The sequence below is a fragment of the Chamaea fasciata genome, unplaced genomic scaffold, assembly GCF_029207755.1.
Source record: "Chamaea fasciata isolate MVZ Bird 193981 ecotype frontalis unplaced genomic scaffold, bChaFas1.0.hap1 SCAF_1, whole genome shotgun sequence".
Taxonomy (NCBI): domain Eukaryota; kingdom Metazoa; phylum Chordata; class Aves; order Passeriformes; family Sylviidae; genus Chamaea; species Chamaea fasciata.
The window spans coordinates 82327114-82352854 of record NW_027094086.1 but is presented as its reverse complement, the minus strand read 5'-3'; the positions used below and the strand labels follow the sequence as shown (position 1 = coordinate 82352854).

The following is a 25741-nucleotide window of genomic DNA, read 5'->3' as shown; positions in this document are numbered from 1 at the left end:
TTGCAGAAAGAAGTTTACCAAGACAGTGATTTCAGTGTCTGAATAGCCTATGAGCACACAGAACAGGAAAGATCTCTTTAGCCAGAGAAGACACCAACTTTTAAAACAGAAAACAGACATTCTTCTAACTCTCCTAGAGCCCTGCAGAGCAGAGTGGTCTTCCAATAAAACTATCATCCTGCATAGGATGACTGACTTTTAAATCAGAAGTTAAGTGGTTCAGTCCCCTCTAGATAGTTCCTAAAGAGGCGGAAAAAAAAAAAAAAGACCAGTAGACTTAAAAATGCTTTTAAATGCATGTAATGGTTGATAGAATGACTATTTACACCTAGTAGGTCAAATCTGTTACATTTGGTAATTGCCTCTTCAATAAATAACTTGATAAGGTCCCAAAGAAAAGAAGTCAATTTATCTCAAAATAAAACCAGTTTTGGTCCACCAACTCTTTGAGGACAATTTGGTAGGTAACTGTAACTACATGGGGAATTTGGATGCTCAGTGATCATTAAAAATAATGGGAACTTAAGTGTCCAGATCCTACAGCAGTTTCAAAACTCTTAGCCATGGTCTCCTGGGACAACTACTTTTTGCCCACTGCAAAAGTATTAAGCACTCAGAAAAGGAAGAGAACAAACTGTGTGAAACCCTGGTGTCAGATGGGCATTTTACTGATGTTTTGCTAAATTGACACAATGAAGAAAACAGAACTCCTAATAATTTATTTTTCATACTGCAATTATTGATGTTTCAACAAAACAAGGACTTCACAGCCAAAGGGTTCATTGGCAACAGGATTAAAGTGACAAAAGATTTTAATGAGAATACATTTTTTGAGGCTAGGAATTTGTAGTAAAAAATTAACACCTACCTGCCACACAGGCATGTATGTTGTTCTGCATAAACACCTGTACATCTCAGTAGGGGATTACAGAGGTAATGCAATGGAGCTCTTTCTCCCAGGGGTGAGAAACAAATGAGGTGGAGATAGCAAACAGTACTAGGGAAAAGTTATTAGCTATACTGGGTATCACTGCTGTTAGCCATGGTTGATCCATTGCCTCACTAACAGCCGCCTATTTAGCAGGCTGTAATACAAATGAGTCTTTAATGGGAGCCCCTTCTCTTGCCCAGAGCATCAGGACAGCAAAGGAGGGCACTTGAAGAGCTACATGGGCCAAACAAGCAAGGAAAACCGACAGGCAGAGACTGACAGCTCAGTGTTGAGCTGTCCTCTTTTCTTTCTCTCCTTTGCTTCCATTATCGCTTTTACGCATTTGAATCTAGCATCCAGTTCCTTTGTCCTGCCCTTCATGCTGAGATGTACCCTGGGCAGAGATAGCAGGAGCCCACCTGGAAGAGTGGATCCTCAACCACAGCGTATGTAGCACAGTGCCTTTAGTGTCACCACTGAGCTCACCCTCATGAGGATTCACCTTTCCCAAACCTATACTACACAAGAAAAAAAAGGTTTAGCCATGGTTCAGACCAACATTTCCACACAATGGTTACATTTTGTATACAGGCCTAATATCTACAACATATTGCTGACAGATGCCTTTCTCTTGGCATATTGATGAGCTACAACCTGAAACCACATGCAAATCTAGGAATATGATTTTTTAACAATCCTCCCCCCCCCCCCCCCCAACTATTCTTTACTCACCCCAGAGACTTCTTGTGGGATCCAGATGCTGTTATTCCAATTCCTATTTGTTACTCCTCTGCTTTCTGCGACGCTCATTTACAACCCTATGGAACAGTTATTTGCGTTCTTTTTCTATTAGTCTCTTTCCAAGTCAGAGCCAAATTCTATACTTGCCACCTATCAGATCTGTCCTTTTTTTGTCTCGGTTATTCTATGAAGACATTTGTCCTTTCTTTCCGTCTGCCTCACTATACAAATCCTGTATTCTTGCCCTCCTGCAGGTTCTCTCTCTGTTCAGTCTCCTCAAGGTTTTGTTACTATTATCATCATTTTCTCTCAGCATGCTCTCTGTCCTCTTGAAGGCTGGTTTGACAGATCCTCTCTTGTCATCTGCTTGAAGGCTGATTTCAGCTCTTCCTTGCAGCACTGCGCCTCCTCCGCTACAAGTGTTTTATGTGGAGCTTGTTCCACCAGAGCTGCTCCTCACGGCCCTTCCTCCTGAGGCCCGTCTCCAAGACAGAAGATGCACAGGACTGTGGGCCACAGAGCTGGTCTGATATTGTCAGTAGCTGACTGCTGCCTTTCCAACAGACCTGGCAGCCCTTCCTGTTGTCATTATCAAGGACGTGCACTAGTCATTTGACAGGATCTCCTCTGGGTGTCCATGGGGTGCCCAGAAAAGTTGGCATTTAACCTTGCTATTAGAATAAATTTACCAGCTTGTGCTCACTCCTCATGCATTCTTTGCATGGAGACTGTCCATTTCCACATCACTGCCTGAAGGAGACAGAGCAGCAGCTTCTCTCAGGAGGTATGGTAGTTGTTTGCTGCATGCAACCCTGCTTTGACATTGAAAGAAACTGAGTATCCACTGTAAAACACAGGGCCATCACTGATACACAGTCTTCCCATACTTCCCTTTCTGGGAAAGCATTTTTCTGTCCTTCATAGGCCCTGCACAAGGCCTGCAGATTTCCTCTTTATTTCTCCACTCTCTCCCTTAAAAACATATTTTTGCTCTTAAGCCTTAATATATTACACCTGCAGGTCAAGTAATATATAATATTTATTTAATGGTTAATGTCCTCCAGATTATGCATGGGTTAGGGAATGCTCGGGGCAAAACTTCAAATTTTATTTGAAAGGAAATGCTTTGCTTCATTAAGGAAGCTCCCCTTTCCAGAAGTCAGTCTTCTAGTTCACACAGAGAGTCACCATAACTTCACCTCTTAAAGCCTGTCTCTCCTCTTCAAAAGCATCTCAAAATTTAAAAAATAGACTAATTTCAGCCATGGGCTAAGCACATAGAAGGTACTTTGTAATCTAGTGAAGTACCTATATTATTCTTAAGAGATTTGCCAACTAGTAATTTACTACTGCTATTTTTATTTATGTTACATCGTGATTGCAATTCTAAATTAAATTCATACAGGCAAGAAAATTTATAGTTAAGCCTTTCTGTCAATCCTTAACTTTCTTCGTAGTAACAAAGTGACATGTTGCAAGGGCTCTCGACTGTGTCTCACAATACCTAGGCATGTATAAAGGTTAATTAATGCATTGGATTTGAGTGACAAGGTTTTGGTAGCTGTGGGGCTGCAGGGGTGTTTTATGTGAGAGCTGCCAGAAGCTTCCCCCATGTCCATTACAGCCAATGTCCACTGGCTTCGGGAGGGACCCACTGCTGGCAAAGGCTGAGCCCATCAGCAACGATGGCACCACCCCTGGGATAACTTATTTAAGAAGTGGAGAAAAAACCCTTGTGCAACAGCAGCCAAAGAGGAGAATGAGAACATGTGAGAGAAACAGCCCTGCAGACACCAAGGTCTGTGAAGAAGGAAAAGAAGGAAGAGCTCCAGGCACTGGAGCAGAGATTCCCCTGAAGGCTCTGGTGAAGACCACGATGAGGCAGCTGTGACCCTGCAGCCCATGGAGGACCCCACATCGAAGCAAGTGGATGCCCAAAGGTGGCTGTGACCCCTATGGGAAGCCCATGCTGCAGCAGGCTCCTGGCAGGACCTGAGGATGCGTGTAGAGAGCCCATGGTGAAGGTAACGTATGCTGGCAGGATTTGTGATCGATCCTGCAGGGGACCCATGCTGGAGCACTTCATGAAGAACTGCAGGCCATGGGGAGGACCCGTGCTGGAGCAGTTTGTAGAGAACTGAGTCCTGTGGGAGGGACTCCATGCTGGAGCAGGGGAAGAGTGCGAGGAGTCCTCATGAGGAAGGAGAAGCAGTGACAAGGTATGATGAACTGACTTCAGCCCAAATACCTGTCCCCCTGTTCTACGGGGAGGCAGAAAAACTGGGAATGAAGTTGAACCTGGGGAGAAGAGCTGTGTAATAAATTAAATTGATTTCCCTAAGCTGAGTCTGTTTTGCTGGTAAACAGTAATTGGTGAGGGACATCCCCTGTCCTCAACTTGACCTCACTGCATTTTCATTGTATTTTGTCTCCCCTGGTTATCTGAGGAAAGGGATGGAGTGGCTTTGGTGGGCACTGGGGCCCAGCCAGGGCCAACATACTCCAACTACACAGATGCATTTTTTACCTTTGATTTGCTAAAAGGAGTCATGCAGAAGAACTCAGCCCTGGTGTGCTCTCTTTCTGAAAACTCTCAGCACCTCTTGGGCTATGCTGTTGGGTGCTGCACAGCACAACAGGGCAAACCCTACACCTTTTAGTGAGTGCTTGCTTCATTTGGCATCTGCACAGAAGCAGGAAGGGCATCAGTCCTTCTGGAAAAAGTAAAATAATTTATAGCAAGTCCTTACTGAGAAACAAATCCACATGTTTTCCCCAGGGCAGCCCTAGCCAGCTCTATTTCTTCCCTCTTTGGTGAGGAAGAAATTTGCCATGAACTAATGGCACAAGAGGACAAGAGCATCCCAATGCTGTCACTGCTAGAAAAAACAGAAGATGACACAGATGGCAAAAAGTAGAAAACCAAGAGGGAAATTCAGAGGGCAGCCCTCTGGTACCAAAATACCCCTGTGTTCCACGGGTTCCAGCTTAAGCTTGGACTGGTTGTGGTTTGGGGTATCAACCCCTGAAGGCTCAGATTTTTGAAAAGCCATTTCAAAAACGGTCACAGTCAAACACTTTTAACATACAGAATGCATTTAGTAGTGTACCTTGAATTTATTTCTTAGCATATGAATTATACTTATGCTTTTCAAAGCAAAAGAAGTAGTTTAAAATTTGGGACTGCCTGTGACTGCATGAAATGCTCCTTTCATCCATTCATTCGGTAAATGAGGACCCGAGTCAACTCCTTCACAACAGTTACGGTTTCTCAAGTCTGCAAACACTTTTCAAATGTGGGCTCTATCTTTTGGAATGCCATCAAGACATGTTTGCTAGTGTTGTAGCTGGTGAATTTTAAGTGTTTAGCTTTCAGATGAAACGTATGTAACTATGTTAAAAATTCCTCTGAAAAAAGTAGGTCTTCTACATGCGTTGCTGTCAGTTTTCACAGTTCTATCCTTTTTTTAATTACCCAAGGCATTCTGATTATAGAGCTACAAAGTAATCTATTTAAAGCTGGGTTTTACAGTGATCTAATGGGCACAAAAACCGTATGGAATTAGAAAACATTTACTTCTCTTCCCCTTCTTCTTATATTGCCAAATATTTTTAAATCAAACTTGTTTTAAAAACAAATATTCCCAGGGTAAGGACTTTCATATCAACTTCTGGTTGTTTCTGTTGAATTAGAAACCTCTGGCAATTTTTTTCCTACTGAAATGTAAATGATGACATATCGTTAACTAGCAGCATTACACCACTGAAATACTAGGATGTGTCTTGCTTGCCTCAAACTTCCCTATCCTTAAGTGCAATGCCTTAGAGGCAGCAGTGTTTAAATGGTACAAAGTACTCTACTAGCACCAGCCTGAATCTTTATTTAGGAGAACAAGCTTCACATTCTTCCCTGCTAACACAGTATATGGGCATGTTCGGCTCCTCCATAAAACACACTCATACACTACGACTGTCTAATCCAAGGTACAGCACTGACATGACAGATTCATGTTCCCAGCTGTGACATAAGGGCTCTTTGACAATGCCACAGTGAAAGCCCTATTAAGAAAACATGTGCCGGACAGTGCATCTGATGCAGTTAAATGCTATAAAAGATTTTCCAGGTGTTAATGAGCTGCACGAGCAGAATGAAAATGAGGGGGATCCGTGCGCTTGGAAATTCTCAAGGAGCAGGACTCAGGCTCTCAGAGAGACGGACAAACAGCGCTTTATGAGCAACACTGGCCACACTCTGCACCTGACCACACGAGGTGATGAGCGACCCCGACTATTCACTGGGGGAACTGTTCATTGAGGATCGTTTGCATGGGAAAAGACAGACTTTCATGTCTTCCTGCAGTTTACTACATCCTTTTTACTTTGCTCTATTTGGGAAAAAGCACTAGTTTATTTTCCCCCTTTTTAAGCTTTTTTTTTTTTTTTTTTTTTTTTTTTTTTTTTTTTTTTGTTTGGTTGTTCTAAAGAGAAGGAAAACATTATGCCTGTTGCTTCTTGTTTTTAGTTTTATGAGGGATTCAGTTCAACCCAGTATAGATAGGAAATTTAGTTCACGTTAAAATATCACTACTTAGAGGTTATGTTTTAAAGGACAGGCATACAGTCTGTTGCACAGTTTGAAACAGCAGTAGTTGAAATTTTTCAAGGCAATGTTGAGGTCTAATATATATTCCTTTAAGATATGTATAAAGTCCTGTGTATGTGCTGTCCTGAGAATTTCAACCACTGATACTTCAGAGTATATATAGAGCATATGTTATTTTGTACAACAGCCACCTACAGGAGAATTGTTTATTCATATAATCTGTTGAATTGATAAAAGATTGTTTCAATTCTTTAGCATGTGTGAATTTTATGGTTACTCTCCTTGAGGAGATAAGTTTTATCTACATGTGACAGGTACAGTGAGGGAAGGCTGCAATGCAGATTTTTCCATGCTGTTGTGACCACAATCTCAGTCTTAATCCTGGCATACAACTGTATCTAGGAAAAAAAAAAAAAAAGATAATTTTGTCGCCATGCTAATTTCAGCCTGATTTTCCGAGAAGGGGAAGTTCCCAGTAATATGAGAACCAATGGAATGTCTCCTCTCAGAAGTTAATTTAGAACCACCCATTTTATTTCCCACAGAAAAGTCAGTCAGACTATTTTATCTTTCATTTCCAATCTAATATCCCAAGTTGTCTACCCACTCTTCCCCCGCCCCAACAGAGTTACTTAAATTAACTTGGAGCACTAAATTTTCTTAAAGGCATAAGAAGACTAGGTAGAGAGAATAAGCAAACCAGTGTAATAACACATTGACATATTCTTGAAACTTATGTCTTAAGGGTTAAATTCCTCTGGCTTGCCAGGTGTTCTGTGCAAATGTTGCATTCATACAATGTAGTATCTGACCATTTAACCATATGTCAAACAATCTTTGCTATGACAACCAGATGTAGACATTGCCATGGAATGAAATTATCATTTTATTAATTACCCTTTAATTAGTTGATACAGGAGAGAACATGCAGTAATTTAGTTATAATTGGCCTGATGGAGACTCAATACTTAAAGGGATGGAATCTGTTTGTGAGACTACTTGTTATGAATAACAATTACGTCTGTGACAATGCAATTTTATTATGAAGATGTACTATGCATTTCAAACAGTGTAAGTTAGTATTAAGGATAGGTATAAGATAGTATCCAAGATTCTAGCTACAATTTGATGGAAAATATTTTCCTTGAATAAAAGTGTGTAATCCTCTGTGTTATAACAATGCAAGAAAGACCCCTTTCCAAACTCACTGTGATGACCAAAGTGTGTTTTCAATGCATTTTATTACAGAAATGAAGAGCCACTTGCACTTCAACTCTTCTCAAAGTCTTTTTAGCAATCTTCAAATTGTTCTAGACATTCTATACATGGTATTTGTGCAAGAGGTACACCATGCAAATTGTTTGAAACACTCACTGACAAAACACTGTAATCAGAAACTTGAGTAGAGCCTCTTATGAAATGACTTGTCACCACACTTTTTGGATTTTTGTAAGAAAGTGGAACATCCCTAGATTTCTCAGACTACATAGGTGCAAATAAAGTTAGCAGCATCCCCCTCTAGACTGCAGCAATAGGTAAATGTCTTAAAGACAATCTTTCAGCACAGATTGCTGTTAAGTCAGGAACACTCTTCACAGACTGAGTATTGAATATCACTGTAGTAGGACAGAGCACATTCAACAGCTTAATAAAAATGCTTGTAAAGTGGATCTTAACATTGGCCCTTACATACCAGTTGTTAAGAGATTTTTTTTGCCATTCTGGAGCCATCATTCTCTCCTTGCTCTTCTAAACTCTATGACCAGAGAGAAGACTGCAGTGTTTTATATTAGTTTTATACTTTCAGATGGACAACATGCCTCATGTTTTTGCCTCCTGTCTTTCCACAAAAATTTCAAAAAATGCAGGTCAAAACCTTCAGCAAATTCAGCTTCTACAATATATAACAAATTGCTTTACTTTTCAGAGCTGAATGAAATCCCTCTCTTGTTTTATCTTGTGATGGGTAGCTCCTAGTTTTCTGTGTGCAGTGATGGAAATTATACCTAACTGAACTACTTTTAAAACCTTGCCCAATTACAGCATGTTTATTTATTTCTTTATGATGGATGTGCAGGCTATATAGATGTCTCCAGGCCAAATGAGTCTTTCATGTAACTGTTGTAAGGTCAAGGAAGTTATACGAATGATAAGTCTGTTTCCTTTACCATTAGACTTTGAGAAACCCTTCTACCTTGCTTAAATGACTATGGACTGCTTTCAAAGTTGGTTTTGCTTTCTTCTTTTGAACACATCCTTCCATCCTTTCTGACGGTTAATTCACAATTATGTTTCTTTAGCACAAATGTGTATATATATATATATATATATATATATATAAACATGTTGCTTAGGAAAGCAAAACACCTTTTGCCTAGGGTGCCATCTTCCAGTTAATATCAGTAAGTCATTTTCTGTTGCTTATAAGTGCATCTTGCTCAACTACTTATCACCACCTCCAGTACAAACACTCGCAGGTTGTAGCTTCCTGCTGTGTCACAGGGAATAGCTAACACAGTGTTACAAGAGATCATTTCATTAGATTACCATGAAAGAATCACCGCTGCAAGGAACATGAGCTGAACAGGGACAAAATCACAGTGTTAAAAACTCGAAACAGTTTACCATTAAAGCCTTGTGTGACTGCTTGAGAAATGTCTTAGAGCAGCACAAAAGCTGGCACCATTAGCTTTCATCCCTGCTGAGTTGGCAATAAAGTGCAGACATAAGTAAAATGCATTAATTGGTATTAGTCAATCTAGTTAAGATGTTCATTCTCCAGGCATCTTCAGATTTCATTTCCATAAAATAGGATTTCTTTAAGCCTCATAATTTGATTTTGTCCAGCCCAAAATGATATTGACACAGTGGCAGCAAAAGCACAATTACACCCCAGCTTTACAAAGGTGCTCTCTATCTAAATAGACTGGGACCCACGTGCTCCCAGTTTCACACACACACACAGAGAAAAAAAAAAAAAAGCAACCCACATTAAAAAAAAAACCAACAAAAAACAAAACCTGCAGAAGAGGAAAAATTGATGCATTTTCCTATTGCTATTTTTCCTCCCCTTCCCCCGTATTTTTCATACTGTGCACTACTGATTACTGCATTTTAAGATCAGAATGAACAATTAACTGCCTAATTATTCCAGTCACACCAAGCCACAATGAAATCTTTATTCAGTGTTTACAGCAATCTTTGGCAGAGACTGTCTTGCTGTTTTTAAACCAAGAAGAACTGCTCCCTTTGGCTCCCTTCAGCATCAGCTGCCTGGGTTTCAGAGCTGGATGCCAATAATCAGCCTCCTTTTTCTCTTCCAAAGTGGCTATTTTTTTTTTTTTAAGGGTGAAAAGACCTATTCTCATCAACTCCCCATATATTCTGCCTGATTTATGTCCCAGCCACTGGGTCTCTTCCTTCCGTATCTTTTACCATTTGTGTGCCCCCGCACCCCCTCTGCGCCGCTCCCGCAGCGCCCGCCGAGTCCCGGAGCCCCCGGACACCCCCGGAGTCCCCGAACACCCTCAGAGCTCCCGGACACCCTCGGAAAGAGGGGCGCTTCTTCCTCGGGAGCCCCAGCGAGGGGGCGGGAGGCGGCGGGGGGGATAATTTCCAGCTCCGGCTGTACACCATCCACACACATCCACACACACGCACAGTTCCTCCCATAGTTTGTTTTTTTTTTTTTTTTTTTTTTTTCTCGTTCTGCCGAAATCCCGGAGGAGGCTCTCCGCCCCGGGAAAGTTGGATGGAGCCGCTCCATGCCCTGGGCGGCTCTTTCTGTTCTCTCCGACCTGTTCCCCACTCCCGATGGGCAGCCGCGCCGCCGGGACGCTCCGAGCCCCGTTCCACCTTGCGCTGCGCGGCTCTGCCCGGTCCTGCCGTCGCGGCAGAGCGCCTGCGGAGCGCGGGGAAGCTTGTCCCAGCCAAACTCCAGAGCCACCCGGTGTGGGCTCGCTTCGTTCCCCACCGCCTCCTCCTCGCCCTCTGACTGTGGCTGGACAGCCAGGGGTTCGGGGAAAGAAGTAAAAAAAAATAAAAAAAAATAGGAGGAATGACTAAGATTAAAAGAAAAGTGAAACCCTAAGGAGAAAAAGGAAGAAAAAGTAAAGGAGAAGAGCGGGGAAAAAAAAAAAGAAGAAAATAGGAAAGGGGGAAAAGAAGAAAAAAAGAACTAAAGGAAACAAAAATAAAGAAAATGAGACAAGAAAAAGGAGAGGGAGAAAGAGGGGGAAAAGGGAAAAAAAAAAAAAAAAAAACCAACCAGAAGAAAAAGTCCGCGAAGCAGAGGTCGGGTTACCTTGCAGTGTGGAGAAGCTCACGACCGCCTTCCTGGCGACAGGACTTCCCTCCTCCGCCGGGTGCGCCCCTCACATCCCCGCTCCGCCGCCGCGGAGGGAGCTGCGCTCGCTCCTGTCTCCGGCTGCGGAGAGACGCTCGGGCTGGGGGGGCTGCGCGGGGCCGCAGGCGGAGGAGGAGGAGGCGGAGGAGGAGGAGGGAGCCCGGCGGCCGCCCCACTCCCCAGAGCTGCCCGCGGGAAGTGGCCGCCGCTGCCCCCGGCTCGGCTGCCCGTGGATCTCGCGGTGGGTCCAACGCCGCCGCGGGGACCTGCGGGAGGTGATTGGTGCCGGGGAGCTGCGCCCTCCTGCGCCTTCCCCCGCCCTCCTTCCCGGGGAACCCCCCGCCCCAGCTGCCGCCCCCCGGGCTCCGCGCAGCCCCCCGGGTATGGGAGAGCAACCCTGGGTCTCCCCTCCGCAGGGCTGGTTTACATCTCTGAAGGATTCCAAAACGCACCACATTGGCGAGAGGATGGGCTGCTGAGGTAGACCAAAAGTCACACCGGAGACGCGAAGCGGTCTTTTATTTAACTAAAAGGGCACAAAGATGAAAGCTGAATTTCTTTGGAAGGCTCGCTTTTAGTTAATAAACATGCTGAGATTAATGTCACAGCTACTTTTATGAGGGCAAACAGTAGAGTTTCCTGGAGGATTTGTGTAAGACTTTGAAAACCAAACAACCAAATAATAAAGGGGTTTTACATCCACCTTTAGAGATAATTTTAGTGTTCACAAGAGCTGCCAGGCTTGCTGAAATGCTCCCCATCCACTGAACAACTGCAAAGGCGGTGGCAGGACAAGGCATCCTTTCTGCCAACTAATTTGTCTTGATCTTGACCTGAAGCAATCAGGAGGGCAGGTATTTCTTATTCACCATTCCTGTGCTAGACTTCATCTTTCTGCACAGAATGGGAAGGCAGCAAACTTGCACCAACTTTGATGATGTGTATGTGTGAAAAAGAGAGGGAAACTTGCCCACTTGGGTATGAAAAGGTTATTACCTCTCTAATAGCTCCCTGTAGCAATAACTCCTTTTTGCTGCCAGCACACAGCCCATTCCCTGTCTCAGTTAAATTGGTAAATCTCAAGCAACTCCACTAAGCAGAGCTGTGCCCCATCAGTCTGTGGCCAAGCCAGTGAGTGGCAGTAGGAGACTCTAAATCTCATTATCGATTACCTGGGATGCTGCCAGTCCCTCAATAATTAGATCTTGAGATGAAGATTCGGATTATATAGTCAAGATTTGTTTTGGGTGGGGTTTTTTTGTTTTGTTTTCTTTTTTTTTTCTCTCCAGATTTGTGCTAATGATTATTTGCAGAACTAAGGTCTCACTGGCTAGTTTTCTGGCCCTGCATTTTTCATATTGATCGTAACATAGTCATTTCAGCATTACAGAAGAAAAAGGGCAGTCAGATCTCTGGAGAAAAGTTGTTGGAAGTTTGAATGCTGGCAAAGTGCCCAAAGCAAATGATGAATTACAGCTATGATAAATGAATTCTTGGGTGTGTTGGGAAGCCATACAGTGTTCTCCCAGTTTCCTCTATTGCATGTTCATCTTTGAGCTCATCCTCAGACTGATGGAACATTTTTAATGTAACAGTTGGAGGTGACAGGAATGGCCTTTATCAGCATTACTGATCAGCCACTGAGACTTGGCACACTTCTGACAAAAATAAAGCAAAACAACCCCTTGGTACTTCTTTTCCCTAATACTAGGACAGAATACTTGTAATAACCTCTGGAAAGTTATCAGATCACTGTTACTACTTAGAGTATGATTGGAAGAGCAATGGCTGCTTGCTAGAATCGAGCTGGTTACTGAATCAATGCACTTATTTCTTGCAGTATATACACACATCTCCATTCCTCTGCTTAAACATGGTATACTTGGAATAAGTCTTGCAATCTTAAAGGCTAAATAGATGCCACTGGAAAAGTTTGCATTTCAGTTTGAGTGTAGTTGGTGAGTTTGTTTTTTTCCCTGAAGCTGGACAGTAGTAGGGGGAAAAAGTCAGAATAAAATACATATGATAGCTTTAACAGAATGACAACTCTAATGGATGTCCTTTGATTATTGCATGTACCACAGTACCATGAAAATAAGATGCAGTATTGTCTATTGTTTAAGTTTATAATTTAGAATTAAGATATAGTAATGCAGCACTCCTATATGACACAGAAAACACAAGAGAATTCTATGATACACAGAGTAAACACTAGAACAAATCCATGCATTTAATAAATTAACTCCTCAGTTTCCCATACACAGCCAAATGGGTTATCCAAACACTGTATTTACTAAGGCAGATGTGGCTACACACTTTAAATTCTGTCTCATGTGTTGTCTTCTTTCACAGGGACATGATTCAGTAATGTGCCATGACTTGTCTTTTCTGAGACTGGTGCTACATAGTAAAATAGGAGTAACTTACATTTTCACTGTCTCATTCTCCCCTCCCCAGTACACAGCTGAATCATGCAATCTGAAAAGTGTCATCTGTGCCTCTGAAATTGGAGTTGAGAGAATGTGGCAAAGAGTGTGTTCATCAACTCACCTATTGCAGCATTGCATGTTTTCAACCACCAGGCTTTTTCAGGAAAAATGAGAGAAGGTTTCAAACATTCATATGTGAAATGCACATAGAGAGCAGGTAGATGAAGAAGTGTCTCACCTCCTTCCTCAAAAACATGAAATAAAATTACAATTTTAAATTAAAAAAACCAGAATCTAATAATTAAACCTTACATGAACCATAAAAATCAATTGTTGAATTTAGAGCATTTATTAAACACAGTTGTGATTCAGTGTCCTTGCATGAAAGAAGTGAATCTTTCCTCTCCAATACTTGAAGTTCTCCCTGCTACCATACTATACAAAATTCTAAAACCATACAGAGTAAAAACAATACTAGAAAATGTAGCATGCTGAGTTGTTTTAAAATTTAGAGGCTTTCTGAGAGATGAAAGAAGCATTTTGCTATCACTGTTTGAACAAGAGAATTTTGTATGCTGCAAGGTGTTTACACTGTTCTCCTACAAGGAAGACTTTGAAGATGAAGCATTATATATGGATATTGCTTATGTGTTCATATAGCTTTCTGTCACGCAGGACTGAAACAAGACATGAGTTACAAGTTACCTAAATGACAGAGGTGAAGGAGCAAGAGAGGAGAAAGCAGGAAAACAGCTATTTTCCACTTTCATGTTATTGCATGTCGTACAATACAAGCTTTTATGTTTCTCTCTTATACCCCTGCCTCACTTTATCCAGCTCTGTTCATTATTCTTCTGACAAGAAAAGAGGGTTTGGATTTTGCAGGTCTGAACTGTGTGGTGTCACTTCAGAGGTGGCTAACAAGAAACACTCACTCTTTACAAATACTAGAATGGTGTATTTGCACCAAGAGATGTTGGAGGAATTGATATGATGAAATTTTTGTAGCACCTCTGTGACTTTTTAAAATACTGGGTATTTAACCATTGATTTGCTGTCGTAGTTAATCGCAACTCAAACTGTATTGGTTTGTATTGTGCAATAAATATTTGCCTTCTCTATTTGAGAAGGCAAAAAAGTGAATATTAACTAAAAATGATTCCATATGCTAAACAATAAAATGAATCCACGACCCAACTGCAGTAAGTTTCCAAAGCAATAAAACAATATTGCACATTGCTGAAGAAGTGACATAGGAAGACAATGCATCTATAACAAGAATGGTAAAAGGAATATGTGTGGTCATAAAGTCACATCCATCTCTGTAAAATGTTACTAAACCAGTAATAGGAATAGCTTTCAAGTTGGCATGTCCACAGGGAAGAATATCTGCTCTACTGCAGTCAAGAAAGCCCCGACTGTTACGTGCCACAATGGTGAAACTCCTGAATGCTGCACAATCTGTCTAAAAAGCATGTATGCACACAAAATCCAGTGGAGAACTTAGTAAGACTTCAGCACAGGACACAAAGACATGCATATGGCTGTACCTGTTCTGTGCATGTATACAGATGTACCCCAGAACCTCTCATTCAGCAGGCCCCAAGACACAACTTTCTCTGTCACCTTCTTTTCTTTGGCCTTCACTCTCCTTTTCTCCCAAGAAACCAGTGATGGGTCCCCAGGCCTTGCTTGGGAGTAAGACCTCATTTTAGTCCTTCTCAAGGAGTTATCTGAGGTTACCACTGTCAGAAAAACTTTGTAAAGTTTTCCTTCCTCAGAAAAGAGGGATCCCCTCTCTCTTTGTTCTGTTTCTTTTCTTGTTTTGCCTTACTCAGTCACTTAATACAGTGATTTACCTCCTCTGTTGCCTATGTAGGGTGGGGAAGGCCAATCTGACACGGCTTTCTTCTTAGTGACCTTTTCTTCTGTATTCATTAAAGAAAGCCTTGTTAGAGCATATATTCAAATCTGGTGGTTGTTTGGAAGTACAGACTTGTTTTGGGCTATCTCCTGCTCTTTAAAATAGTCTTCTTTCTCAATGACTGTTGATAAGGAAGAAATTAAATTGAATATGGACTTCTATTTCTGCTAAAAGGACCATGACCATGGTCTACTCCGTCAGTATGTTCAGAAAAGTAATTTGTGGTCAGGAGTCATTGAGGAAAATACTCTCTTTTTCTCCTGCTGAGAGATGCATCAGCTTTTCCTTCACACAAGTCTTTAAAACTCCACAGCAGTGGCAGAGAATCCCAGGAGTAGGAGTTTGCTCTGTACTTTATTAATTTAGTTTGAAACCTGATTTAGTTTCAGGACAGCAGCAAGAAAGTTCACTGAGTCCTATTCACATCTCAAAATGTCACCTGAGATGGAGGGCACCAGGAGACCTGCATGGCTGAAAGCCTCAGAGGGAGCTGCCAAGGAACTGCCATGTCATCTTGGCCTCGGCCTGGCCTCTCCCTGACTGCACCATTTCATTTTGCTTATTTTTATCAGGGCATGTGGAATTTCCAAATGAAAAATATTTGTATTGTTACAACTGTACCTGCTCTTAACAATTTTTCTCCCACAACATTTCTAATGGAATGCTGATGAGCAGATTTTCTGCTCTTCCAGGCATTTACTAAACCAATTCTGAATATCTTTAACTGCACCATTTAGGTAAAAGGAGTGAATTATTTCCTGTGGTACCTGTACCACAGGATATGGAGTGTGTACTATGGACAAATCTGTGGTAGGATACTGACTGGTGAACAAGCAATTGTCAAATTGCTAGCCACACCCTTGTCTGCAGTGAGAGAACTGTAGGTGATGAAGATTGTCCTCTGGCCATGCATGATGAGAGGACAGGGGCTAATAGAAAAGAAATTAAGTGAAGAAGGAAAAACACTTCAGATGTCTCTATATGAATAGTAAAAGGAACAGGCTTCTATTGTCAGAACTTAGGTCAGTGACGTCTGTGCTTGGGCTGCTTTTCCTGCTTGCACTGAATGTCACAATACAAAATGCAGCGTAACTCTGATTGCCCAGCACTGTTCATGTTCTCTCTATGGGAACTGAGCAGGGATTTTTCTTCGAATATATAATTTACAGCTTGCTACAGCAATTCTGCAAAGTCAATACATATCCTTAGCACAAAGCAGAGAATGAAGGGCATTATGGAGAAAGAGAGAAAGATACTACATTGACAGAGAAAGATGAATTCCACTGCACAAGCACATTACAGGTTCCATTCAGAGGAATAAAATTACTCTTTTTTTTTTCCAAACAGAAAGTATTTTTCAAAATACATTTAATATGGTTATATTTAAAAAGATCTTGTGTGCAGCTCATATGTCACTACTGACAAACTCTCTGGCACTGAATTATCATGTGATTATCTATTGTGCAAAGAAGATCTATTTATTGATTCAAGTCAGATGTATTTGCAAGGCAAGGTTTGTGGACACAGGTAGTATTTTTTATTAAACCAACTGATTAGAATGAAAAGATGGATCAGGAACACAAGCCCTTTGCAGAGTAAAAAAGAGTCTGTTTTTTTGTTCCCCCCCCCCCCCCCCCCCCCAGGTGCTCAAACTGGCTACATAGAAGATGTTATTTCTCCTGGCGAATTTAGCTGCTGTTACAATCTTAGATCACCATGGCTGTTACAATGCTGTTGCTTGTGTAATTATAAAATACCTATCTGAGAACCTGGTTACTCTTCTGCATTATTAATAGTATCTGACATGTTTTCACTACTGTATTGGGAATACATTTTGACATAATATTCTCCTGACCACCTGAAATAATCAAACTGCAGCCTGCAAGTGTTGAGGGAGGGTATGGAAAGCAATTTTCAGCCACAGGGTGGCTGTGCTAGAAGTGGTCTGCTACAAAGCTGACTACCCTTGGTTCTACAGAAGGTAGAAGTTGTCACTCCTATGTCTTACTTCTACAGCTACAAAAATAATTAGGAGGTTATCTGACACCTTTATATTTCCTTGAGATCATGGGCCTTGCTGGGAATGGCTTGGAGTCTTCTGAGTGGACTTTAGGACTAACCAGGGAACAAATGAAAGATATGATGAAAGGTAATGTTTAGGATTTCCAATGAGTGCTTGCCTTGAGCTTCAGAAATGCACCAGAGCTAATCCATTTTTCCTGGGAAGGGAACAGAGCATGGGAGATTGCTGGGGGACAAAAAATGGGTGTGCTGGATGTATTTGCAGAAATGCCTCTGGGTACTTTGAAGAACACTCCTTGACCTCCGGCAAGCAGTGTGGTCGGAAAAATGCTGAGCTGTCAACTACATCAATTAAGAGAAGTTTTAGTCTCATCTCACCCCTTCACAATCCCCACTGACATGCAAAAAATTGAACACATCCCTAACTCTAGAGGAGAGGAATCTATTTTGTAGTGTGCTGCAGGCATGATCTAGACAAATTGCACCTATATTTTATTTGAACCCATCACAATACAACATAACAAGGCTTCTCAATTACCTCAACAAGCTACCAATACAACTTTATCATTTCAATTTTTCATCCGTTTTCTCCAACTCGGCATTTCTTCTGTATATCACTGTAAATCTCATCAGTTCCAGCCCAGTTTAGGCTAATAAATTTCAGTTACCAGCTCAAGCCTAATGAAAAGGGGATGTTTGCAGTGAAGAAAGACAAAGGCACGGGTTGTTGCCTCGGGGCTCCAGCTCACCCATGGGAACAGGACATGGATGGGCTCATCCATCCCCATCGCCTCGGGGATGGGCAGGGCACAGGGGGAGGCAGAATTCTCAAGTCCCATTGCAGTCAGCAGAGCTGCAGGCTTGGGCCGCCCCCAGGAACAGACCTGCTTGCTCCCCTAAAGCCAAGCTTAGGGCAACGGTTTGAAACACATGGTGCCAGAGCACAATCTCAGCTGACATAGGTCGAGCCCAAACGCAGACCAGAGTTGTGATTCAGGACTGGGGCAACACATTTCACTCCAGTAACTTTTATGGTCTTGTGGCATGTTTTTCCTGTCTTCAAGGAGGAGGACAAGTCAAGCAGGAAAATACTAATTTGCATATTAGCTGGAAATGCGCTGAGAACCCAACAGACAGAGCGATAAAAAACGAAATTTGTACCATAATTATGTTTTCTTCTAACAGACACTGATAAAGCTTAAAATTTTAAAAGATTTTATGGATACACAGAAAAGGCAAACAAGCTAAAATAATACTACAAACCAGCAGACTTATATGTTTATTAATTCAGACTAAAATTTGCCATCTGCAACTGAGCATTTTCCTAAATAAATCCCACAAAATAAAAATTATTTTAGTTAAGAATCTTCATGGCACTGCTGTTTAAGTTCTGGTACTGAAATAGCTCCACTGTAAATTAATATTTACAATAAAAGTATGCTCATAAAAGTTGCAAAACATTTTCTAGTGACAGTCTATTCAACTATTTAGTGATTCAAAGCAAACTCTCCAAGAAAATCTCCATATCAGTGCAGTACATAAAATATAGAAATATATGAAAAATGACAAAGGCAGTATGTTACTGTTGAGGTGACTCTAACTTGATTGTTAAGCTGGTTGAAGTAGCTTTTTGCAAATGAAATATGTCCTCAGTTTTCCTAGAATAGATAGAATAAGAGCAAAGTCAACAAAATGTCTCATCTTTATTTTCCTTTGAAGACATTATTTTTTCTGGAATATAGTAAAAAAATCTGCGTTCAGTGCACGTTAGCTAATTCTGAGGCACATGTTAACAAGCAGACACATAAGGGGCTAATTTACATGCTTAAAGGCAACTGAAACTTTGCTTTGCATGTGTAAATACACCTGTCCAGGGTAAGAAGTGGGCTTCCCAGTGTGCCTGTGTGTGTGGGGGTTTACAGGCACTGAAAAATCAAAGTATGATATGCTACTACTGTCACCGTAGCTGTCATCACAGCACAATTTAGGCAGAAAACCTCAAGACACCTATCAGACCAAATCCTGTGGACCTTACTCAAGCAAAAAATCTTGTTGATGTCAACAAACATTTTCCCCAAAGAACATGTACACAACTGAGCCTTTTTTGTACATGCATATTTTAGTATCATTGAATGTCTGCATGAAAAACGAAATAGGTTTGTTCTTTAAGTCAGGGATCAAGACATTGGGGAATGAAAAATCAAAAGCATCCTCCTTTAAATCCAGCAAGGGACTAGTTTTGTAATTTTAGAATATGTTAGAAGGCTCTGAGTTTTCCAGATGAGTAAAGAGAACTTTTTGAAGAGCAAGCTCCTTTAAAGACAAGCCACAATGGTCAGACAAAGGAGTATTACCACTCAGACTTTTATTTCCTTTGAAGCAATATTTTCAATATGAGAAGCATGCATTAATATCCAAAGGGTTCAAAATAGCAACTGTTGGTCAATAGATCTGCACTTTGTATGCTTTTTTAGGACTCTCCCCAGACCAGGGGCTGTTCTGTCAAAAACATTATGCCCTTAGGCCATAATTCTAGCTCTGGTCTGTTTGCTGGGGACAATAACTTCAGTTTACACATCTGGCTACCTCACTACCAGGGACCCCAAATTTAGGGTTTTAAGGTAAACAAACCATGACAAACTGACAATGGCACAGAGGGTTTCACCCTTGATAGCCCCTTTGGGTCCAAGAGCTGAAGAGAACATCCTAGTCACCTTCTGCAGAGGAAGGCTACCTCCTAGAGGCAAATCTAAGAGGAGCAAAGAGAACATTTTCAGAAAGCACCTTTCTGCTTGTCATAGCTGAAAAAAATCATAAAAATGAAAGAGTTTCTAGAGAGCTCAACTTGCTTTCAAATTCAGCAGACATTTTTAGCAACAGTATAGAGAAGACAGGTCTGGACATTTTCAAACAGTTTCAGAAATGCTGAAACAGTCCTCAGTCCAAAACAGCACTGCACATTTGAAGGTGGGATTTGTGTTTGCTTGAAAAAGAAAGACTTTTGGAAAAGAAAATTAAAAGATAAAAAAATTCGCAGTGATTAATAAATGAAATAAGGCATTTATTTTTAAAGTATCTGTAGAAGAGATATTACTCTAATAAACTCTATCAGCTATTAATTTATCATAATGTAAATGGTTTAATTAATGTTTAATGATACAGCACTTTCACGGGAACTGATCTCCAAGTACACTTCTTTAGAAGAGGGATATGATACTCTGATAAATACATTTATGGGAGATGGGGCAAATGTGTGGTTCATGTAAATCCTTTTAGCTCCAACAAAATAAGGAGAGTGATGTTAGTTTCCACAGGTTTACTATCTGCAAATGATATTACAAATAACATATTAACTTAGTGGTTATCTCATGTATCTGTGTATATATATCTTGGTAGCTATTTTTGTTTCCGATAGTATAAACTAACTTTGCAGAACCACTGAATTACATTTCTTGAGACAAGTACTTTTAAACTACACTTTTTGCAGTCCTACCTCCAACGCTTTTTACTCTGAAGGCAAACCTAAAGTCTGCTTGTTGCTCAGTTAGATAGCAACAATCACAACAGTTAAAATGGAGATACAGTAAGGAAATGCAGAGTACTCAAGAACACTACTTAATGAGGTAGCTTTGTAAAGTAATCCCAAAATTCCAGGTGCTAAATTGCCTTTGACATGGTAAAAATGAATTCAAAATTATTCAAAAGGTTCATACCAAGACATATCTCCTCCAGTTGTACAACATTGGAAACACTGTGTGTATCACAGAAAGTACATTAAAGGTCTGAGTAGCATTTACAGCTTTTCTTGTTTGATTTAGTATTTTTCCTTCTCTCAGATGATCTCCCAAGTGTCTTGCTTCCACACAATAGGGAAACAGAGAAAAAGATATTTTCACTTCCAAAGCTCTCCAAAATGTGGGGTTTCAGATACAATTTTCCAAGTACTTTGGAGAATGTGTCAGTCACAGGGCTATTCTTGGCATAGCCACTGGCAATCCAAGAGCAAAGCAGATTGAATTCTGGAACAAGACTACCAAGTCAAATTCTAACTAGGTGGAATAGTCTGTAAGAAAGAATTAATAAAACAAACTATCAGAGTGCTTGGTACAGAAGTGTCTGGCAAGTGGAAGGATACAACTTAATATAGGTGATGAGATTTTATTTTCTGGAGCTACACCTTTAAATGTCAGGAATTTCTGACTTTTTGCATTGCTCTCTTTCATGTGTTAGCTTTTGAAAATGGAGGGATATTGTTTTCAGCTATAACAAATTTGCTGCTCCTACAGCTTTAGCTCAAACCTTACCTATACTGCTCTATTGCAGTTAAACAAAACACTGAGGTTCAACTTTAGCGTAACTGTTTTCTGAATCAGTTACCTACATGCAAATTTATAATTTGCTTTCAATTTTTTCACTGGTTCCATCACATGGTACATGTACTCCAGTCAATTTAAGCTAACTCAGCAAGTTTGTCTCCTGCAATGCAGGCCCCATTTCCTTCAGTGACAATTTATGTTAATGATAATCAGATGCTTTTTTAATTAACAATGACCTACAAGCATCCTAATATATTTCTCTCTCTCCCTGGTGGTATTTTTTTTACAGGACTGTGTGACTCCATTTCATTTGAAACCAGGGGGCTCCTATATCTGTTCAGACAGCACAGGTCCCACAGCCCCTTAAGTTTTGCTTTCGCAGCGTTTATGTTCAAATGTCCCTGTCAGTGCGTGTAGCTCTAACAGCAGTAGCATGGTGGGGGGGGCTGAGAGGGAGCTGTGTTGTTCCAGCAGTGCAGAACTGATTTTCACATGTCTTACACATGATCTTCACATGATCTTACAACACCTTACAATTGCCCAGGCTGGGTAGACTTCCTACACATACCTAAAGTGGCTGCATCTTACACATATGGAAGTAGGGTTGCCTTAGACACACTTCGGAAATGGCAAGGTAATATGCTATCAGGAACAGTCATGCTGTGCAAGACAACCAGCAAAACCAGGCAGCAGCAGAGACATTATATATATATATATATATATATATATATATATAAGTACACAAAAGACCAGCATAAGATGAAATTCCTTTTATTCCATGTCATATGTATTTCTAAGAAAGAAATACTAATTATAAATACTTTCAATGCAGAAGAATACAGATATGGATCCTGATCCCATCTCCTTCACAAGAAATTAAAAACAAAAAACCAAACCAAACCCCATGTTTGTAGTTCTGAATTTTTCATAATTGCTGCAGTTTCTTTTCCAGACCCTTTTTTTTCCTGCACTTCTTGTCAGGGCTGTTGCTACCTAAGAGATAGTGCAGACAACTGTCTAAGACAGAAGATGTCAGAGGGCAGCAAAAAATGTGCCCATATCTCAGTTGTCCCATATCACACTGGCATGTTAGTACCAATCTGCTTTCCCCTTTGACTTTTGCCAACGATGCAGGACTGTGACCAGTGCTGGCTGAGGCACTGGGCATGTTGGGCTCCCTGCCTTCCCTGTCACAGGCACACCAACCTCCCACAGAGAGCAGGACACACATCTGGCTCTTGCAGCTGGGGCCTGGACATCTGCGGCAGGTCAGAACTATAGAGCAAGCTGTTGGCATCTCTTTGTGCAGTTTGGTCCTAACCTGATCCCATGGCTTGGAGTGTTGTTCTGGAGTCTCTTGAAAGCAGTTTTCCCAGTCAATGCTCTTTCCAAGCCATGACTGTGTGGATGCAACAGTTTTCCTTCAGTAGGACTGGATAGGATGTGAGATCATTCGTGTCCTGAGACACATTTTAACAGGAGAAAGTGAGCCAGAATAGGATGCTATAAAATGCTGATAACTCCAAATTTGGGAGAGGCAATTTTATTCTCAAATCTATGTATCCTTACTCTAGCCTGTAGATCGTCACTGCCGTTTTGATATTTGGGCTGTTTCAATACAGCTGCTGCAAATTAACCTACAATAATGAAGGTTGCAGTTGATGCAATACAATCCTACCACAGCACTATAACAGAAAGATTTACCTTAGCAAAGAGATTTTGGACTATTTCTAGACAGCAATCAGGCTCTGGAGGCAGCAGAAAGATGACTTTTATGGCTGCCGCTGATGCATCATTTTAGGTACAGGGAATTTTGTTAACCCAGCTGGGAGCTGTTAAGTGCCTAATCTGGATCACAGGAAACTAAGACACACTTGGGATAAAGGATCAGCATTTCCTTGAAATCTGAAGCTGATACACAGTGTGTGTGGGAAGAGTGTGTCTGTTGTGGGTGGTTTTTTGTAATCACTGGCACTAGCTGATCATCCAAGATTAGTTGATGATTCAGATAGCACCCAAAGGTTTTATCCCTCTCTGACAAATTCAGCAGTATCCTTCACAGACTAGTGGCGTACATTAGGCCGTTTTTTCTTTTAATTTGCCTTGGTGATCATGGAAGAACTTGCATAATTTGTGAATTTGCAAATAAAAGTCCTCTCTTTTTTTTCTCCCTAAACGAAAGGTACACAAAGACAGACTTAATGTACCAACCTGACAATAACTTTATATGAAGCATATCAGAAATTCAGATTATCAACAATTGGCTGTAATTGAAATAGAATTACTGCAGCTAATTCCTGGCACTAGGACTCAGGAGGAGGTATTAAGAACCAGAGAAAGAGCAATCAGAGAACCATAATAACTGAAGATTAAGGACTTCACACTGTCAAAAGGCTGCACTAGCTGATACATTAACATTTATTCAGAGTGTTTGGACTGTTATGTGATGAGTAGACCACAGATTTCAATTTCATCTTAAATTCTTCCAAGAAATACTTTGCATTTTGTCAAATCAGAATAAATTACACAGTTTTCATTTGTTTTTTCCCAGATCAGTTATCCAAAACATACATTAAGTAAAGCCAGTCCTGAAGAAATACCTGGGTGCTAGACATCTGCTGGGAACTTCAGTATTTGTTTCCTGACACCACATTTGCTTGCCAGCCTGCAGGATAGGTGTTGCTGATAGGAAGGGAGAGGAAGAAGATTATGGACAAACAGTCCTTAGAAACGAAAAAGGAAATTCAGCAAACTGCACTCCAACTGAGACATGGCAGCACGTTAGCTAGTAATAGATGTGCCTATTTTCTGTAGCATATTGGCCTTCCCTATTTGCCTACATTTAGCCCTACTGGAGGTAAACAGAGAGGAAGACATGGGGATGGAGGCTACCAGAAGCTTGGGGTTTTGTCTTTATTTATTCTTGAACTGGGCAACGCTGCGAGGCACACATGGGCCTGGAATATTTACACATTGAAATGTATTCTCTAGATGTTCCTCAAGCTCATCTTTCATCCTACACAATGTTCAAACTTTCACTTCAGCTCCATTAACAGCCAAACACCTGTTTTGGCTGACACAAATGTTTTGAGTTCTGTTTTGACAAAAGGTGCCAGACTGAATGTACTAGATAAAAATGTCCTTCATGCACTCACACTTCTGCAGTTGCAAACAGATCTGGTACAGACATCAAAATCACGTTTCAGTTCACGAGAACCACTCCAGAAAAATAGGGGTGTTTATTCACTTCTCATGTTCTTTCATACCTCAAAAAACTCAGGAGTTAAATGAAGGGTTTAGGCTGATTTCTTGAATACCATCATTTCACTGAGCTGAGATACCAATCAGGGGTCCAGGACATTGGTGGTTGGGTTTTTTTGTTGCAATAATAAAGATTATTAAGGATACTAAAATCCATAGATGGAATCCAGCTGGGCAGGTAAATATTATACATTAATGTGAAGACATATGAATGTGAAGGAAATTTATACAATTCACTTCATACAGCAAAGTGAAAGTAAGATTTTGACTTTCTGCCCTCCTTCTTTCTTTCCTCCCTTCCTTGCCTTAGCACAGACTATGTCAGCTGAAAAGGACCTACAACAATCATCTAGTCCAACTGCCTCACGAGTTCAGGGCTGATCAAGCTAAAGCATGTTTTTAGGGGCATTGTCAAAGTGCCTCTTCAACACTGCCAGGCTTTGGGCATCTACCACTTGCCCATGAAGCCTGTTCGAGTGTTTCACCACTGTCTTGGAAAAGAAATGCTTCCTAAGGTCCAGTTTGAATTTCCCCTGGCTTTGAACCATTACCATGTGTCCCACCACTGGTTACCAGGGAGGAAAACATCAGGTCCCTCTTTACTTCCCCTCCTTTCCACCTACCCTCCTTTCTGCCTTCCTTCCTGCCTTGCTGAGTAGTCAGATAGGCAAAGGGCCTTGTACCATTTATGATCTTGCCATCCAGAAAAACATCCAAATTTTTTCATACCTGCAACACAAAATTTCTTCTTCACCTAATCTGTTTCACACAGGCTCTAATGAGGAGCTGTTTTGCCTTTGGAACTGAAATGCTTTCTTCCCTTTCCTCATGACAAACAAAAATAAATCACACCAGTATGTATGTCAGCCTTTTTCCTTCTGCACTTGCAAAACTTTTTGCTAATTAGAACTTCTAGGAAGTGCTACTGTCCCTTTCATTTAAAAAAATAGCCAGCATATTGTTGCATTCTTTGTAGAGATCAATTTGCAGGTAGGTGCCAATTTGTAGGATTTGATCCTCAATGGGCATTCCAAAATATCCATTTCTCTTTTGGACAGCTAAACTGTGGTTTTGAATAGTTTATCAAAATAATTTTATTTGGTATTTGGATTGCTGCATTGTCTTTTGTTTTTGTTTTTTCTCTTTTTAAATCATGCAAACACTATCCA

General features: G+C 40.9%; 1 protein-coding gene across 1 annotated transcript in view; it reads right to left on the bottom strand.

Annotated features, from left to right (window-relative positions):
* CDH20 (cadherin 20) overlaps positions 1 to 10694 on the bottom strand; it is a 118944-nt gene extending 108250 nt beyond the window's left edge. Inside the window, exon 1 of the mRNA XM_066186626.1 lies at positions 10579 to 10694. The gene's annotated coding sequence lies outside the window, so the exon portion shown is untranslated. The remainder of the gene's footprint in view (positions 1 to 10578) is intronic.
* Between the last annotated feature and the right edge of the window lie 15047 nt (positions 10695 to 25741).